General features: G+C 44.6%; 1 protein-coding gene across 1 annotated transcript in view; it reads left to right on the top strand.

The window, feature by feature from the left end:
* Nucleotides 1–17,525, top strand: part of NCF4 (neutrophil cytosolic factor 4) — a 181,641-nt gene that overhangs the window by 25,362 nt on the left and 138,754 nt on the right. The window lies entirely within an intron of this gene.

Below are 17,525 nucleotides of genomic sequence, written 5' to 3'. Positions count from 1 at the left end.
GCTACCATCGCTGCTCCAGTGCCTGCTTTTGCATCAGTGAAATCCATGTCATCTGTTTCTTCAATTCTAGTTCCTGTCCTTCCACCTGTGAAGTCTGTATCAGCTGCCTCTTCATTCTCAGTTCCTGTCTGTTCACTGGTGATGTCAGTGTCAGCTGTTGCCGTAGCTCCAGCGCTTGCTCTTACACTGGTGAACCCTGCAATGGTGAAATCATGACCAGCTGACCATAAGAACATAAGACATTGCCATACTGGCTCAGACGAAGGGTCCATCAAGCCCAGCATCCTGTTTCCAGCCTGGAGTGCACCTTACAGCTTCAGTGCCTGTTCTTGTACCAGTAACACCAGCATCAGTTGCCTCTTTAAACCAAGTTTCTGTCCTTGCACCTCTGAAGCCCATGTCTACTTGAGACTGTAAATCCCCGGGTTGGGTCTAGGTCTTTGGGAGGTGTCCAGAAGCCACACATCAGAAGGGGGTGGGTACACATTCTGTCAGGATTGCTAGGGCTTGAACCCATGGCCTTGGGGCATGCAGACTGCGCACGTTCTCCTGGCTTCCCCAGGAGTCCTAGCATTTTTACCTTGTATTCCTGGGAGAGCTAAACACACCTCTGCAGCATCCTGCTTGGACCAGCACTGGATGTGCCCCAAATTGACATCATTATATAAGACATACCCAGAAGACTCACAGTTGATGGTCCAACAACTTTCTCGGCATCCGCCCCATGGAAGCTCAGTCCATCTGGTCCTATGATCCTGAACTTGTTCTATAGTTCCTGCCTTGTAACCCTTGTAGACCTCCAGACCTGTAACCGTGTTCTAATAATTCCTACCTATTTTTTTAACTTGCTCCTGCCCTCTCATCCAGTTTCAGTGTCCTGCTTTTTATTGGGATCCTGAGCCCCTGGCTCCGGTTGAACCCCATACTCTACCACCATGCCCCCAGCATTACCTCTTTCAAAGAATGCACCATTCCTCTGGGGCAGCCTTGGCTCGCTGAGCCCAGATCTCCCTGATAAAGGAAGAGAAATCAGGTAGAAGCATTTTAGGGTGGGATAAGGACATAAAAGAGCTGTCTTACAATGGGATGGGGATATGGAGAGATCCTTCCAGGTGTGCAAGGTGGATGCAGGGACAGCTTTCCAAGGTTGGAGATCTGTGAAGGGATTTCATAGAGGGAGGGAATATGGGGATATCATTTTGAGAAGGGAAGATTGAAACTGGGATGTGGGGCAGAGAGAGAAGGGGGGGGGGGGGGACATAGGGATTAGGGAGAAAGAACCCAGGATGAAGAGAAGGAGGAGAGAGGTACAGAAAGAGAAGAACAGGGATAGGAGGCAGAGGATAGGGAGAACTGGGGACTGAGGAACAAAGTACCCTGGCTGGGAGGGATGTGAGGGGAAAAAGGAATGAGGATGAAAGAAGAGGGAAAGGGGAATGGTTATTGAGTGGAGAGAGGGAGAAAGAAAGGACCCATTAAGGGTGGGGGGGAGAGGAGGGCGAGGAGGGCGAGGAGGGAGGGAGAAAGGACTGGAAATGGGGGTGACAGAGAGAGGTCTCTGGATTTGCTGAGTGGGGTGGGGGGATTCAGGAAGATAATGTGGAGAAAAATATAGGAGACAGCATATGAAAAAGAAAAGAGAAAGGAGGAAAAATGGGGAAAAGGTGAGCAGACAGAAAGAATCTGGAGGCAGAGAAGAAAAGAGAAGCAGGAGAGCAGAAAAAGGAAGAGAAAGTATTAGAATATCCACTTTGAAGGAAAAAGACAAAAAAGGGAAAGAACTTAATTATACAGAAAATAAAAAAGGACACCAAAGAGAGAAAACAAAGAATGAACTGTAAGAGAATATTAACACTAGTTTCTGAGCCCCTGGAACTCAGTTCAAGATCTCTGACCAGGCTATGTCTCTCACACAGTATTTAAATGTTAACAACTGGATTTTGTTGCCCGATTTGAATTTTTTTCTGGTGTACAATTAATTCTTTAGTATGCAGCCCTGAGGCTTTTATACTGGGTTTGAAATATTTTGAACTGACAACATTTTAAGTGTCCTTTGAGATATATTTTGAGAGTAGGGATCGTCCACTAGACAACGCCCTCATCCCCCACCCTCAAACTGTTTAATCACTACTAGCACAGCAGTGAACATTACAAGGGTCCCAGATTTGCTCGCCTGAAATCTGGTAACTTTAGTCTAACCCCAGTGCAACTTTAATGGTGTTCAGAAACGCATTAAGTTATTGCTGGGGAAAAAAAAGAGAAGCCCATGAACTGCTCCATTCAAATCTGTAGGAGGGACAGGACAGCAATTGTTTGCTCAGAGCAGCAAAATGGGTACCACTGACCTTATGTCAGTGTAGAGCACAATTTAATGTTATTTTAGTCATTAAATTGCACCCTGTAGAGCATATTACAGTTGGCATAAAGCCTATGCTTCCAGAGCGATACCTTGACAAACCACAACTGGATTGAGGAATGAGAGAGTGAGGAATAATGGCTATGAGCAACTTTCTTGTGTCATTCCTCTTGGACTGTAAGAGTGACCTGGCTGTGAAATGGGCTTTTTTTTTTTTCAGGGCACCATGGTGGGAGATTACAAAGTTGCTACTGAGCTGGATGAAAAAGATCTCAAGATAAATATTTCTTCCTTATGCTCTATAATGGGAATGTAACCGTCTCTTTTTAGTCAGTAAGGAGGTCCAGACAACTGATCCGTAAAGATAGACTTTTATTGCCAGCAAGATGCAGCTAAGACAAAGGCTCAGTACAACTGCATGCCACGCCCCCTTCGGAGCAAACTTTTATGCACTTTACAACTCTTATCTTTCACACATGCGTTCTGGTTTTTGCTGAACAAACATTTCACAAATTGCTGAACAAGCATTAGCTAGCGTGGTCCTCTAGTAGGTGTAGCTTAAGATCAGACTATTGTTTCGTCATTTAATTGACGTGTTAGACATTTTACATTGGCATTCGTATTAATACAATACAAAGTATTATTCCAAAATGGAGTTACGTTACGTTACGCTAAAAATTAGTGCGTCACTGCGTCACTACGCATTACGTATCATTTGCGTTGCAAATATTAGTATGTTCAAGATGGCTGTGCGTTTCACTGCTGGCATGATTAGTCGGAGGATGTTCAGTTGCTCGTTCGTACTTCAGGGGGGTCACGAAATTGAACCTCTTCATTCCCCCCTTTGATACTTCAACTTTGAAGAGAAGGCAGAAGTATCACTTTATATCTGAAGAGTAACTGAAACGACAATAAGAGTTAATACCAGTGACATTGAATGTGAGCCCTAATATGTTGTTAGGTCGTTGGTTGCTTCACGGGTTTGAGACGGGTGGACCATATTGGTGTCACCCCCCTTTGTAGCCCGACTTACCCCAACAACACGTTGGCTCCATTATGGTAATGCTTAGAGGTTAGAGTTTATCAGACTTATAAGTTAGTAGTTAGGTACTCTTTATCAGAATCAGTATCCGAATCATTGTTAGTGTCGTAGTCAGAAGAATCAGATGAAGGAAATGTGGAGACAGACACATACTTATTAATCATCATGACGTGAGCAGCTGCTCGCCGATCAGCAATATGTTCAATCATGGATCGGAGATGTCTAAAAATAAGAGGGAGACAAATAGGAAATAGAATGCATGTCAAAACAAGAAGTATCAGAGGAAAGAGGAGTTCTTTAAGGCCAGGAATGGAAGTGAGCCAGTTGGGTAAAGAACCTGTCCAGTCAAGAATTCCAGTCCACGTCTGCACTGGTACATGGGCCAGGCGAATCATTCGATCAGTGATCTCCTCAATGACTTTACTCTTGTCATCTACCTGTAAACAACAGTTAGAAAGATTAAATTTGCCACATACACCACCTTCCTGGGCTAGGAGGTAGTCTAAAGCCAATCGGTTTTGGTAGACAGCTGTTAAAATTTTAGTGTTTTGCTTGGCTAAGATGTTGAGAGCCAAGGCAGAATCATTTGTCAGGAGTTCCAGTACTGCTTGGAGTCTTATAATTCGATTGAGCATATAGATAGGTGTTCTATATCCATAAGAACCATCCTCAGCCCAGGTGGCCGGACCATAGTATTGTACAATTCGTTCAGGAGGCCACTCTTGATCTTTCCAATCTCCTATGGATACTTTAGGAGTGCTGCGACGTTTGTTGGGTCTCATGGGACTGTATACTGGAACTCCTAAGGTTTCTCCAGCAGTGATGGGAAGTAGGAAGAAACTTGGCCGAATTGTAGCCAAGAAGCAAGTTCCATACCAGTTTGTTGGTAATTGTTCATAGGCTCTTCGTCCACATACATAATAATAACCATCTGGAGCATTGAAAACGGTAGTAGCAACGCCTGCAGCTGTCCATGTCTTGTTCAAAGTCGAGTCAGTCCAGATGGGAGTTGGCATGGTAGAATTTTCAGTCTGCCACCATGTCTGGGTGGTAAGGTTGGCAGTAAGAACTCCTGTGCATGGAGAATTTCCAACAGGCACGGTATAGATGCATGAATGTTGTCGAGAGATACATAGTCTGCCAATAACATCAGTCTGTAGTGCCCACTCATATGGATGAGATTTACGGTTATAGGTTACAGTGGTATTCAAGGTGTTAAGATCAGATTGGAAGGTTTCCTTGGCTTCCCATGGCCATTGCTCTCCTGTATCTGTTCCTCCACATACAAAACAGTTCTTGACTTCGAGAGAGAGAGCTATGTTTTCTGCCAAATTGACAAACAGGTTTTTTACTTGTTGAGAAATTGTATGTTTCTTTAATTCCTCAGAGGCATGAGATATTTCATCGAAGAAGGATTGATAACCCACCACAGTAGTCTGGTGAATAATTGGACGAGGTTTGTCTTTTCGCTGGGTGATGGTAATGTAGGTCATGGGGTCTTTTCCAGTTCCGTCGATACCAAATCCCCAAGTATCTTGCCAAGGGATTCCTTCACTTCTTAGAGGCCATTGTATCGATACTGTATTACCATTTACTGCAGTTAACCGTCCTATTCCGTGGCAGCCATGGTAACCTCCACCGGTGTAATCACAAACTAGAGCCCATCCTGACAGTGTCAGGTCCCCTCCGCATGGCAGCCAACTGGATGGATTAGCTGCCCGGTTGTATGGGCAGAGGTATTTGTGATTGTAGACATAGGAATTTCTCCAGGCTTGAGACCCACAGTGAAGTGCATTTGGGTGTTTATCAATGGCTTCACAGGCATCGAACATTATTGTGACAATCGTTTCACTTCCCATAAAAACCTTAGTGGAGTTGATGTAGTACAAGATGCCTTTTCCTTCTGGGACAATACTTGATGTGTAGCTCTTTGGTAGACCTGCAGTGAGGGTGATGTTGTAGTACTTAGGAGTGGTTGGGGTATGACATATGACTTTGCCAGTTTCTAAACATCGATGGAAGGATTGATAGCCTTGAGTAGTATTCAGGGCGCAAGCAGGTAGTGTGGCACAGGAAGTTGGTGGTTGAGATTGGTGGATGATTGTTGAGACAACTTGAAATCCAGTTTGAGTGGTAGTACGAATTAGCTTGATACATTCGGTGCAATTCTTGCTCAAGGACAGGAAAACAGAGGTAGTCGGTGTACAGAAGAGTAGTAAGTGAATGTAGAAGATGGATGCAACGTAGATCTTGGAAGTCGGAATCTGTGACATTGCTTTATGACGTAGATGGTTGCATTCATAAGTAATGGATTCTGAAAGGAAGGAAAGAAATGGACACATTAATATTCAGTTGCAGTTACTGATATCTTTTTACTCAGGACTAGCATTGGGCCTGCCTTGGGTGAATCTTAATTTGTGGTCTCCAATCCTGGAGACCTGCCAGTTGGCTGAAGCTGGTTTGAGACGTGTCCAATGAATCCATGAAGAACATCCAAAAACTTTGACAGCTGTCGGAGTAGTTAGCAATACAGTGTATGGCCCTTTCCATCGGGGCTGGAGGGAATCAGACTCATCCCAGTCTTTTATCCACACCGAATTCCCGATCTGGTATGGATGAATCGGGTTTAGCAGGACTAATGGTTCAGTGTCGCAGGTGTATTTTTGAATCGCAATAACTGTGTTATATAGTCCTTTGAGTTGGTTACTGAGAGACATTTCCCCTTGTATTTGCAGCGATTCAGGAAAAGATGGAAGAGGTGGAGGCCTTGCGTACATCATTTCATAAGGTGTTAAACCCGACTTCCGTGGGGTGCATCGGACATGTAGTAGAGCTAATGGCAGGATGTCTGGCCATTTAGTCTTTGTTTCCTGACACAATTTAGCGAGCTGATTTTTTAGTGTCCTGTTAGCTCGTTCAACTGCTCCACTACTTTGAGGTCTCCAGGCGCAGTGCAGGTGCCATTGGATGCCCAGAATTTGACTCAGACGTCGCGTGACTTCACTGGTGAAAGCTGGTCCATTATCTGAATTTATCTGCCGTGGTAATCCGTATCGTGGTAAAATTTTGTGGAGAAGCAATGTTACTACTTCCTTGGCAGTCTCAGTTCGAGTGGGTATGGCTTCGATCCATCCGGTATAAGTACAGACAGCTACCAGCATTGCTTTGTATCTTTTTGAAGCAGTCATGTGGGTGAAGTCGATTTGGCAAACTTGAAACGGAGTTGTTCCTCGCAATATATGTCCAGGGGCTGGACCAGGTCCATTTCTGGGATTGTTCCTTGCACAGGTAACACATTGATTAACAGCATATTTAGTTAGCTGAAAGAGTCTATTAATGTAGTAAGTTTTTGCCAACAGTGTTGCTAATGCATCTCGGCCGAGATGGGTTTTATTATGGGCTTCCCTGACAACAGTCCATGCCAGGGCGTCGGGTATCCATACCCTATCTTCTTGTACAATCCACCACCCATCCTGCTGATGAAATTGTTCGGTTTGTGCCCAATCATTTTCTTCTGCTGAATAAATGGGGGTTTCATTCGTGAACTGTAGAAGTGGGCAAGTGGGAGTTGAAGTATGTGGTGATTGCACACGTGCTGCTTCTTTCGCAGTCTTATCTGCCCATTGGTTTCCTTTGGCGATGGGATCAGTTCTCCCTGTATGGGCTTTACAATGCATGACAGCTACCTTCTTTGGTGCCCATACAGAGTCTAGCAATTGATGTATCTCCGATGCATTAGCTATTTGTTTCCCTTCTGCAGTTAGGAATCCTCGTTCCTTGTATAAAGCTCCATGCACTTGGATCGTAAGGAAAGCGTACTTTGAATCAGTATAAATATTTACAGTTTTTCCTTCTGCCAACTGCAGAGCCCTTGTGAGCGCAATTAGTTCAGCTTTTTGCGCTGATGTCCCTGGGGGTAGGGGTTCGGCTTCAACAATGTCGTCTTCGGAGACTACAGCATACCCAGCGACCCTGATTCCATTTATAACCTGGCTGCTTCCATCAGTGAATAAAGTCCATGCTCCTTGCCAGGGTTGGTCGCGTAAGTCGGGTCGGCTGGAATGTACTGTTGCCATAATTTCCCCACATTTATGAGAAACTGAAGTGGGGGTTGGGAGTAGAGTTGCAGGATTCAGGTTTTTACTGTCCTGTATTTGAATTTCTGGAGTTTCACATAATAACGCTTGGTACTTTACAAGACGTGAATTTGTCATCCATTTTGGTCCATGGGTCTCTAGCAGTCCTTGGATAGTATGAGGAGTTGTTACTTGTAAAATCTGTCCAAATGTTAGCTTAACAGCTTCGGGTATCAGTAGACATGCAGCAGCAATGCTTCGGAGGCATCCCGGCCATCCTTTTGACACATTGTCCATTCCTTTTGACAGATATGCAACAGGTCGTTCCCATGAGCCTAAGGTTTGAGTCAATACCCCTATGGCCATGCCTTTTTTCTCGTCGACGAATAGATGGAATGGTTTCATCACATCTGGCAATCCTAAGGCAGGTGGTTCAATTAAGGCTTCTTTTAGTTGACGTAAGCTTGCCAGTTCGTTTCCTTCCCATTGGAAGGGTTGAGATTCTGCCTCTTTACCCCGCAGTTTGTCGTACAGGGGTTGGGCAATAACTGCATAGTTAGCAATCCACAGCCTACAGTATCCTGCAGCTCCAAGGAACGCCCGGAGCTCTTTCTTGCAAGTGGGTACAGGTTGATCTCTTATAGAACTGGTGCGAGAAATCCCCAGACATCGGGTTCCTCCACGTATTTGGAAGCCTAAATACTCTACTTCCAATTCACAGATTTGCGCTTTCTTTTTACTTGCACGATACCCTTTTGAGTACAACGTCTTTAGCAGCTGAAGAGTGGATACCGCACATTCGAGGTACGTCTCTCGAAACAACAGAAGGTCATCCACGTATTGTATGACTGGCCCATACTTTACTTGATACATCTTTAAATCTTTTGCCAGTTGCTCACCGAACAGCGTAGGTGAGTGCCTAAACCCTTGAGGCAACCGAGTCCATGTGTACTGCTGCTTTACTCCAGTATCTGCATCTTCCCATGTGAAAGCAAAAATCTTTTGACATTCCTCCGCCACTGGGACGGAGAAGAAGGCATCTTTGAGATCAATGACACTGTACCACTTTGATGCAGGAGAGACTTGAGCCAGGATTGAGTACGGATTTGGGACGAGGGCTACTAGATCTGCTACTTGACTATTCACTTTTCTTAAGTCTTGTACTGGTCGATAGTCATTTGATCCAGGCTTCTTTACTGGCAACAGAGGGGTGTTCCAAGCAGATCGGATTCGCCGGAGAATGCCCAAATCATACAATCTTTGCAGGTGTATCTGAATTCCTTGTCTGGCCATATACGGAATGGGGTATTGAGATTGATTTATCACCTGTGCATTCTGTTTCATCTCGATCCAAATAGGGGTAGCGTTGATGGCTATTCCTCCTGGGTTTTGTTCAGCCCATACTTTAGGTATACTGTCCATTAGCTGTCTGCGCTTTTCGTTGAGGACGGTGTTTTCTCCATATCGGTGCGTAGTAGTATGTTCGACTATGGGGAGATGTAATCTCCATTCTTCTTGGAGTGGACAGATGAGAGAGACTGGGTTATCAGCGAAGGATGCTCTTATTTCTCCTGTCGATTCGAATTGTAAGTTGGCTCTTAACTTACAAAGAAGGTCTCTCCCTATGAGGGGAACTGGGCATCCCGGGACGTAGAGAAACTGATGAGATACTAATTGTCCTCCCACTCGAACTTGTCGTTTCTGAAGAAAGGGAGCGATAAGTGGCTTTCCAGAGGCCCCTACAATGGAAATGTTTTTCGAAGTGGGCGTGGTAATAGCGGTAGTCATGACTGATCTTTGTGCCCCGGTATCTAACAATCCCTTAAATGTCTCAGTTCCTACTTTGATTTCTACTAAGGGATCGAATGGAAGAATTCCCTTCTCTAGTCATGCTTCACTACTGTCTTCGCTAGAGGTTTCTCCTACAGTCATCTGCCATTCAGCTTCCTTTGGTTTGGACGGAGTATATCCTTCCTGCTTCATTTGCAGGGACTCTGGGCATTCAGACTTCCAGTGTCCTTCTTGTCTACAGAATGCACATTGATTGGCTCCCAACGGCATCCTTCCACCCCTAAACGATCCTCCTCTACTAGCTCGTCCTCTGGGCGGTCCCCTCGAGGGTGACCTGCCCCTTCCTCTCGGCCCAGGATATCCCTGATAGTGCCTGGCCGAGTTTCCGAAATTCGTTTCTTCCAGCGCTGCGGCTAACAAACTAACACTTTCTCTTAACTTTCTACTTTCTTTCTTTTCTTTCTTGTCTCCGTCCGGCTCTCGGTTTACATAAACTCTGTCAGCCATGGCTTTTAACTGGCTAATAGTCATTCCCTCAAATCCTTCTGATTTCTGTAGCTTCCGGCGGATATCGGGACAGGATTGTCCGACAAAGCTCATCACTATGACGGACTGACTCTTGGGGTCCTCTGGGTCGAACGGACTGTATTGCCGATATGCATCCATCAATCTCTCCAAAAAGATTCCAGGAGTCTCGTCTTTTCCTTGCACCACGTCGTGGATCTTTCCCATATTCATGACTTTCTGCTTTCCTTTCTTTAAAGCTCCGAGAAAGGCGACTTGGTATGCAGCAATGCGGGCTCGTCCTGCAGCCGTCTGGAAATCCCAGTTGGGATCGGCGACAGGGGCATGCTCTCTCACTACTTCATCTGGATTACCGTCTGACCCGGCTCCCAGCCGAGCTGCTTCTTCCATGTTTAATTGTATTTGTCGGCGTTCTTCGGTGGTAAAAAGGATGGAGGCGAGATGCCGAATGTCAGCCCAGTTGGGGTTATGGGCTGCAAAAATTCCTCGTAAAAAATCTGGCATCTGATCTGGATTATCAGCGTAAGAGGGGCCGAGCTGTTTCCAGTTAAAAAGATCGCTGGAAGTGAAAGGTATGTAAGTAAACAACTTTATAGTTTGCGTAGTATTATACTCGTTTTCTTCAGTAGGGACCACGGGAACTACGGTGGTTGTTTCTCTAATTGGAAGTTGCAAACTTGCGGCTTGGGTTTTACTGCGAGTGCCGCCTGACACGGACGACTCGCCGCCGTCTTCAACTTTTGCCGCCGCCGCTTCCGCTTCAAGCCGTACTTCGGGAATCGGCATTATTTCATGATCAACTTGGGCAGCGGCGGGAGCTGGGGGATCTGGTGGCGCATTATACGATTGAGGGCAGCTAGGGGCATAGGGTGGCGGCAGAAGATCTTCTGCGTCAGGCAGTACTGCAGGCGGCAGGGGTTTAATTTTTTTTTCTTGAGTCCGTGAGTTCCCTTGCACTACAAACATGGCCGCCGCAGATGACGCATGGTCCTTTATTCCTAAGATGGCCGCCCTTCCCTTTCTTTTCCGGTTTGAGGACTTCCGGTCTCCCATTTTGTTTACTTGCGCCACCATTACGAGGGCGGCTCCCTCCACTAACTTCTTTGCCCACTTCGGAGGATTCTCGATAACTGTAATCCAAGCAGTTATGTATGGCTTATCCTCAGGGCAACCCGGATTCTCTTCTTTCTCAACTATTTTCAGGACCCTTGTGGCCATTTGGAAATTGAAAGTTCCTTCCGGAGGCCAATTTACACACAAACCGGGCCACCTATGGGTGCATCGCTGAACCATTCCGGGCTTCGTACATTTATGTTTATCGAACACTTCACTATAGTGTTCCGTCATAACTTTTAGTGGAGTTGAATAGCCCCCTCCCATTAGGATAGAATTCACAGACAAAGGAGGGAAGGGAAGACGGATAGGTAAGGGGTCCGTATCCGTCAGACACAAAAGGGTCACAATCGCCCCGACTAGGACGCGGTCAGCCCGGCCTAGAACTGCGAGGCCATTCACTCTCTTTCACACAACAAGAAACCTATTCCCACTATCGTACGCGTTACTTCTTTTTTTCCTCTTTTTATGCGCGTGGCTTTCGGAATGCAATTCCTACCAAACCACCGCTTGGGGTGTGATCAAAGCCCCCTCGGTCCCCTCACGGATGGACCGGTTATTTGCAACTCTTTTAGCTATTCTTCACTTTTCCCATCATTCCCATAATACTCGCCTGCAGGGTTCTTCCGATCGTCACGAAAGCCTTCTTCCCAGATCACCAGCCCAGAGGTCTCAGAAGAATTTCTGTGGAACGGTCCCCTCAGAAACCTGATCGCTGAACTCAGCGGTGGCCACTCACCAGGTGCGTCTGGGGGATCGCTCCGCCACCAAACTACCGGACCCACTGGGGGGCTAAAATAGCGTCCCCGGTACCTCCTGGCTGGCTCGCCAAATGTAACCGTCTCTTTTTAGTCAGTAAGGAGGTCCAGACAACTGATCCGTAAAGATAGACTTTTATTGCCAGCAAGATGCAGCTAAGACAAAGGCTCAGTACAACTGCATGCCACGCCCCCTTCGGAGCAAACTTTTATGCACTTTACAACTCTTATCTTTCACACATGCGTTCTGGTTTTTGCTGAACAAACATTTCACAAATTGCTGAACAAGCATTAGCTAGCGTGGTCCTCTAGTAGGTGTAGCTTAAGATCAGACTATTGTTTCGTCATTTAATTGACGTGTTAGACATTTTACATTGGCATTCGTATTAATACAATACAAAGTATTATTCCAAAATGGAGTTACGTTACGTTACGCTAAAAATTAGTGCGTCACTGCGTCACTACGCATTACGTATCATTTGCGTTGCAAATATTAGTATGTTCAAGATGGCTGTGCGTTTCACTGCTGGCATGATTAGTCGGAGGATGTTCAGTTGCTCGTTCGTACTTCAGGGGGGTCACGAAATTGAACCTCTTCAGGAAGAGTCTATGCATTTCAGCACCTTGCACTTTGTGTGGCAGACAAACAAGATGTTAAGAAAATCCTTGAAGCACTTGAAGGGCATTTTCAATCAGCCTAAGATATTTTGTATAAATTATAGATATTCAATATAACAGTCCAAGGCCAGTTGGAAACCTTTGACTAACTTCACAAAACTGAGGCAACTACTGAGGCAGCAACATTGGAATTTTGATTGAGGAACTTGTAGACCACATTCCATGTCCCTATGTATGCTCCATTAACTTTGTCATTATTTGTGAATTTCCCTTTAAGAGGAAGTGAGGGGCAAAAGTACTTATTCAATATGCAGTTGTGGTCTGGAGTTAGCTGTGTGGAGGGGTCATTGCACATGTTCAGAGCAAAAAAAAAAAACAAACCTTATAGACAGAAACTATAGCTTACTAGGAGGTGGTGTTGCTTCAGTCCTGTTAAAACCAGGTAGGGAGAGGCCGAAGGACCTGAGGACAGGCATCGGGCATGATGCAGGCCTGGCGGAGAAGAACAGCAGTCAAAGTAAAACAATAGGTCCTAACAGCTACACAAACTCAGAGCAGTCAGCACTTTTAATCACTTTGTCTTCACATCTTTTTAATAGCTACATCGTGTTGCTTAAAGCCATGGCTTTATTTTGGTGTATTAGGTGTTATGGGGTTTTTTATTTTTAATGTTTTGTCTCACTTTGTATCTATTTCTCTGACAGGACTTAACTTTCAGTTTTATTCCCAGAGTTTAGTTTGTAGCACAGAGAGCAGGAAGGAAGGCGGTGAGATTGGAGCAGATAGGTTAGGGAAGAGCTAAACTGCTCCCTAATCTAGCCTTTCCTCTCCTATTGTGCCCCTATTCCCTCCAGGAAGTTGCAAGGACAGGGGTGAAATGGATGGCAGAGCAAAGAAGAGTCCATTTTTTTGTCTGCAGAGTTCTACTCCTAATTTGATGTCCCTTAGTCTGTATTTGGCGAGGGTCTGTCTGTGTTATGATGAGGGAAGATACTCTTCTAACTTGTAGTTTCTGTGTAGGGATCTGTAGCACTCCAGTTTGTTCTGTTCTCCCAATAGGAAGTATGCTGTCATAGGGTTTTGAAATAAAATGGTCCCTGTTTTCAAATAAACTGCATCCATTAACCCACCTTTTAAACTTAAAGCACCCGATATTCAAATATATGCTGCTGAATATAACTAGAAAAGTTATATCTGGGATACCTTTAGAACTGTCTAACTTATTTGGTCACCTTAACCGGAAAAGGCTGAATGTAAGTTGCCCCGCCCCTAAAATATGAGGATATCTACATAGCTGGATAAATACTTATCCGGCTAAGTGGTGGCTATGTTCAGCATCTGCCACTTAGCTGGATAAGTCTCTATTTATCCAGCTAAGTAGCACTACAAATAGGCCTCTAAACATTTTTCCTCCCCAAATGATTATTTTTATTGTCTGTCTATCCTGACTTGATTATAAGCTCCTTGGAGCAGGGACTGTATCTTTTGTGTATCCGTATAGCACTATATAATAGTATTAGTATTGGTGTTCTAAGGCATGATGCAATATTTGTATTGCTGCCTTTTCATAGATAGGGTTGTTGCTATATGAGTTCTGAGAGATAGTACTGTTTTAGTATGCCAGGTATTTTATGTAGGTTATGAGTGACTTTTTTTTGCAAGTTCTTTTGTTACTTCACAAAATGCCTGGTAATGTAAGGAGTTTGTGTCACTGAGGTGACAACAGAATCGTAAGGGGAAACCATCTTCAGTTCAGCCAAGCCAGTCATTTCAGAGATTACCTTCAACAAATGTAGTATGGATATCTTTTCATTTATAAATTGTATGTAATTTCTTGATTTTATTTTTGCAGTGTAATTCCAAAATCAAAGATGACAGACACATTTCTCAGGGACTGGGATATTATTTTTTAATTATATTTGTATTATGCATATATATATTGGTGTAACCCAGACCCCTTTTTTGAATTATTTATTTTATTTATTTATAATATTTTTATATACCAATATTCTGTATACAATCATAATGGTTCACAATATAAATATTAATACATTACATTCAATTAAAGGGTTACTATTAGGTCTTGCAGCAGCCTAGTGCAGATAAGGAAATAATTAGGGGGAGTATCCATTCATGGACAGCCCTCCCTCTGTTGGAGCTGTATTGGATACCTTTGTTCCTGAGGTTTTATAGTAGAGCTCTGGCATAGGCTCTGGGGGCAGTCTAAATTGAGAGTGAGAGGTTGTAATTTCTTAAATTGGATTTTGGGCCTCCTGACCCTCCAGGACAGGTCAAAGGGGTTCCAGTGCTGTACTCTTCTCACAAGGTGCAGAGTGGCTGCTCTGGGACTGATGTTTGGGGATTTTAAACCTTTTATTTAGAGGAGCCCTGCTGAAGGCCTGGGCCTTTCTGAAGTCCAGGGAATAGGGAACCTTGGGCTGAAGACGCCGAGTGTTTAGGGAAGACCTGCCCAGCAAAGGTGGATTCCTGCAGTTATTTAAGTTGGGGGAAGAAGTTTTGTTTTCCAACATCTGGGAGGAAGTCTTTTTCTGCCAGTCTTCCTGCCCATCAAGGAGACTGGCAAGAACTGCAGGCCGCAAAGGATTCCTACCACCAGGGATCCCACCAGAAGATTAATCTACCAACTGTGAGTAAAAGATCTACACTGAAGAGGGGACGCCCATCTGGCGTCCACAAAGAACCCTGAGGGATACAGACATTAATTAGCTCTGTGCCAAGATAGATTTTTGTGCCATCGGGAGAGGTTTTCCCATCCAACCAAGGGAGCCCAGCCCCCCGAGGGACCACTGAACAACCTAATCTAGAAATGTGGATGGATTCCTGGCCTAATAAAGACTAATGCATAGATAGAGGAGAAAGATCTGTAATTCAGAGAGAAACTGCAGAGACTGTGGTATGTGATTTATAATATTTAATTATGCCATTTAACAAAACTGTATCAGTAAAGCATTATCTTGGACACTGCCTACATAGTCCAAGTTTGGGGGTTTTTGGCACACAGCTCACAGCAGAATGAGAGAGCTCCGTCATAGCTTTCTAGTCACCCCGTACTGGGACCAGAAAGGACTCCTTTCCACCCCTAAGCCGATGGACCTACACCTTGGGATGGGAGGAGAAGTAAAAGCTAGACAGGGTCCCCATCTCAAAGAACTTACAAATAACTTTATGTCCCCCTCCGTACTCGACTTGTACCTTAAGGAGGGGTTACATTATTACATATGAAACAAAGTTTAATATTTAAAAGTATATTGTACAATTATGTGTTTTTACAGGATTACTTTGGATAGGGTGGTGATTGAGATCATCATGATTGTTGATTGGGGAGGAGCACATGATTGAAGATTCACTTATAGTGCCCAGTACCCTTGCACCAGCTTTGGGCCTAACCTCAGAGGGTTACAGGACTTGTAAAGAAACTGCTTTCACTCTTGATGAATCCAATTAGAGCACAGACAGCTGAGCCAGAAGTGCTTTGGAGTAGAGAGAGACTGCCAAACCTGGGAACATTTGACTTCCATTCACCCTGAGATTACCATGGATTGGGGGGCGGGGAGGGAAACAGGGGGAGGGCAACTGCACAGTGGGACTGGATGCTCACAAATTTGCTCTCATAAACACTCTTACGTGTTCACACTTACTTTCACTGCTCATTCTTTCACATTCTCACATGTCCATTTACACCTTTACTTCTGCCATTCTCCCACACACTAACTCACTCACGTCTCTCCCTCTTCCATACACACATGCCCACTAACTTTCACACCCATGCTCACTTGCACTCAGCTCTCTCCTACTCGTCAACATAATTCTCAGATCTCTTCTTCCTACACAAATACACAGTCACTCACTCTCACAGACATGCTCATTCATTCTCTTCATTCACACTAGCAACAGCAGACTCTAACTTGGGCTCCTGGAGCAGCAGCAGCCTCTTCCTTGATGCACGGTGTCCATAATTTCTGGACTCAGGGCCAGGGCAACAAGAAGAAAATCGCAATGTCGATTGGCCAAGGCAAACAGGATGGGGCGGGCAAGTGGCTGGATACAGGAAACAGGCTGTGCAGGAGCAGGTGGTGTCACAAGGAAGCGAAGTTAAGAGTTAAAAAGGTCCGGAGATGGTACAAATCACTGGCAAGTTCCTCCTTTTTCAGCCGCTCAAGACCAATGATGTTCCTTTCTTCTTTCCGGGTCCAAGCAGATTGGTTTTGCTGCAGCACCCGGAGATTTCCGGTATTGGCCCAGAGACCCGGTAATTCTTTTAGAATTCCGGAGTCTCTGGGCCAAATCCGGAGAATTCCCAGGTATGCTCATGGATCCCTAGTGCTCTCTCTCCCTAACCCCTCCCTAACCTCTGCCTGATCCTCGGCTCTTCAGTCCTTTTCCTATATCTTCCCTAGCTATTCTCCCCATTCACTTGTGCCACATTGACCAAGAGCTTTGATTATTATTATTATTATTATTATTATTATTAAAGGCTTTTATATACCGACTTTCTTGATACAAATCAAATCAACTCGGTTTACATCGAACAAGCAGTAACTATAACCAACCAATAACAAGAGACAATTTGAAAGAGTATAAAGTTACATTATAACAAGGATGCGTTAACTTGGAGTAGGAAATAAGAAGGGGAACGAAGATAGAGTATAATATACAAGGGAGTATATGAGGGAGGCAAGGAGCCATCCTCATGATAACTTGTAAGCAAGTTGATCCAGCTTCTCCCCACAATTGCCATCCCAACTTGTGGACACGCTCATAGAAAAGGTATTGATCCAGTCCCCTCCCCAGGTCATTTATCACCATCATTAATTATCATTCATAATCATTGTTTTAATCACCAATTCATCACTATTATTCAATCAATATAATCAGTATTAAGGTAGCTAGACTGTGACAAAGTGGCACTAAAAGTGGCATAAATAGCTTAAGGCACTGTAAAGGGGGAAAAGGGCAGAAGTTCGCCAAGGCACCATCAGAGGAGCAAAGAATGCCCCAAGGCTTCAAAAGAGGGCACAATAACAATGGCACTGATCCTCAAAGGATGCACAAGAGTCTGCATCTCAGTACTCCAGACTGTAAAAGTCAGGGCCCATGTTTGTTGTCATCTGAATCTAATTCCCCTTCCCCCTACCATCAAAGCGGAGAGCAATGTTGTGGTTGCAGCAAAAGCATCAAGGCTTATTGGTTAAAGGTAGTAATCCCATGCCTTCTGTTAAGGGTAG

Source organism: Rhinatrema bivittatum, chromosome 2 (genome assembly GCF_901001135.1).
Source record: "Rhinatrema bivittatum chromosome 2, aRhiBiv1.1, whole genome shotgun sequence".
Classification (NCBI taxonomy): domain Eukaryota; kingdom Metazoa; phylum Chordata; class Amphibia; order Gymnophiona; family Rhinatrematidae; genus Rhinatrema; species Rhinatrema bivittatum.
This window is presented reverse-complemented; position numbering and strand designations above follow the sequence as displayed.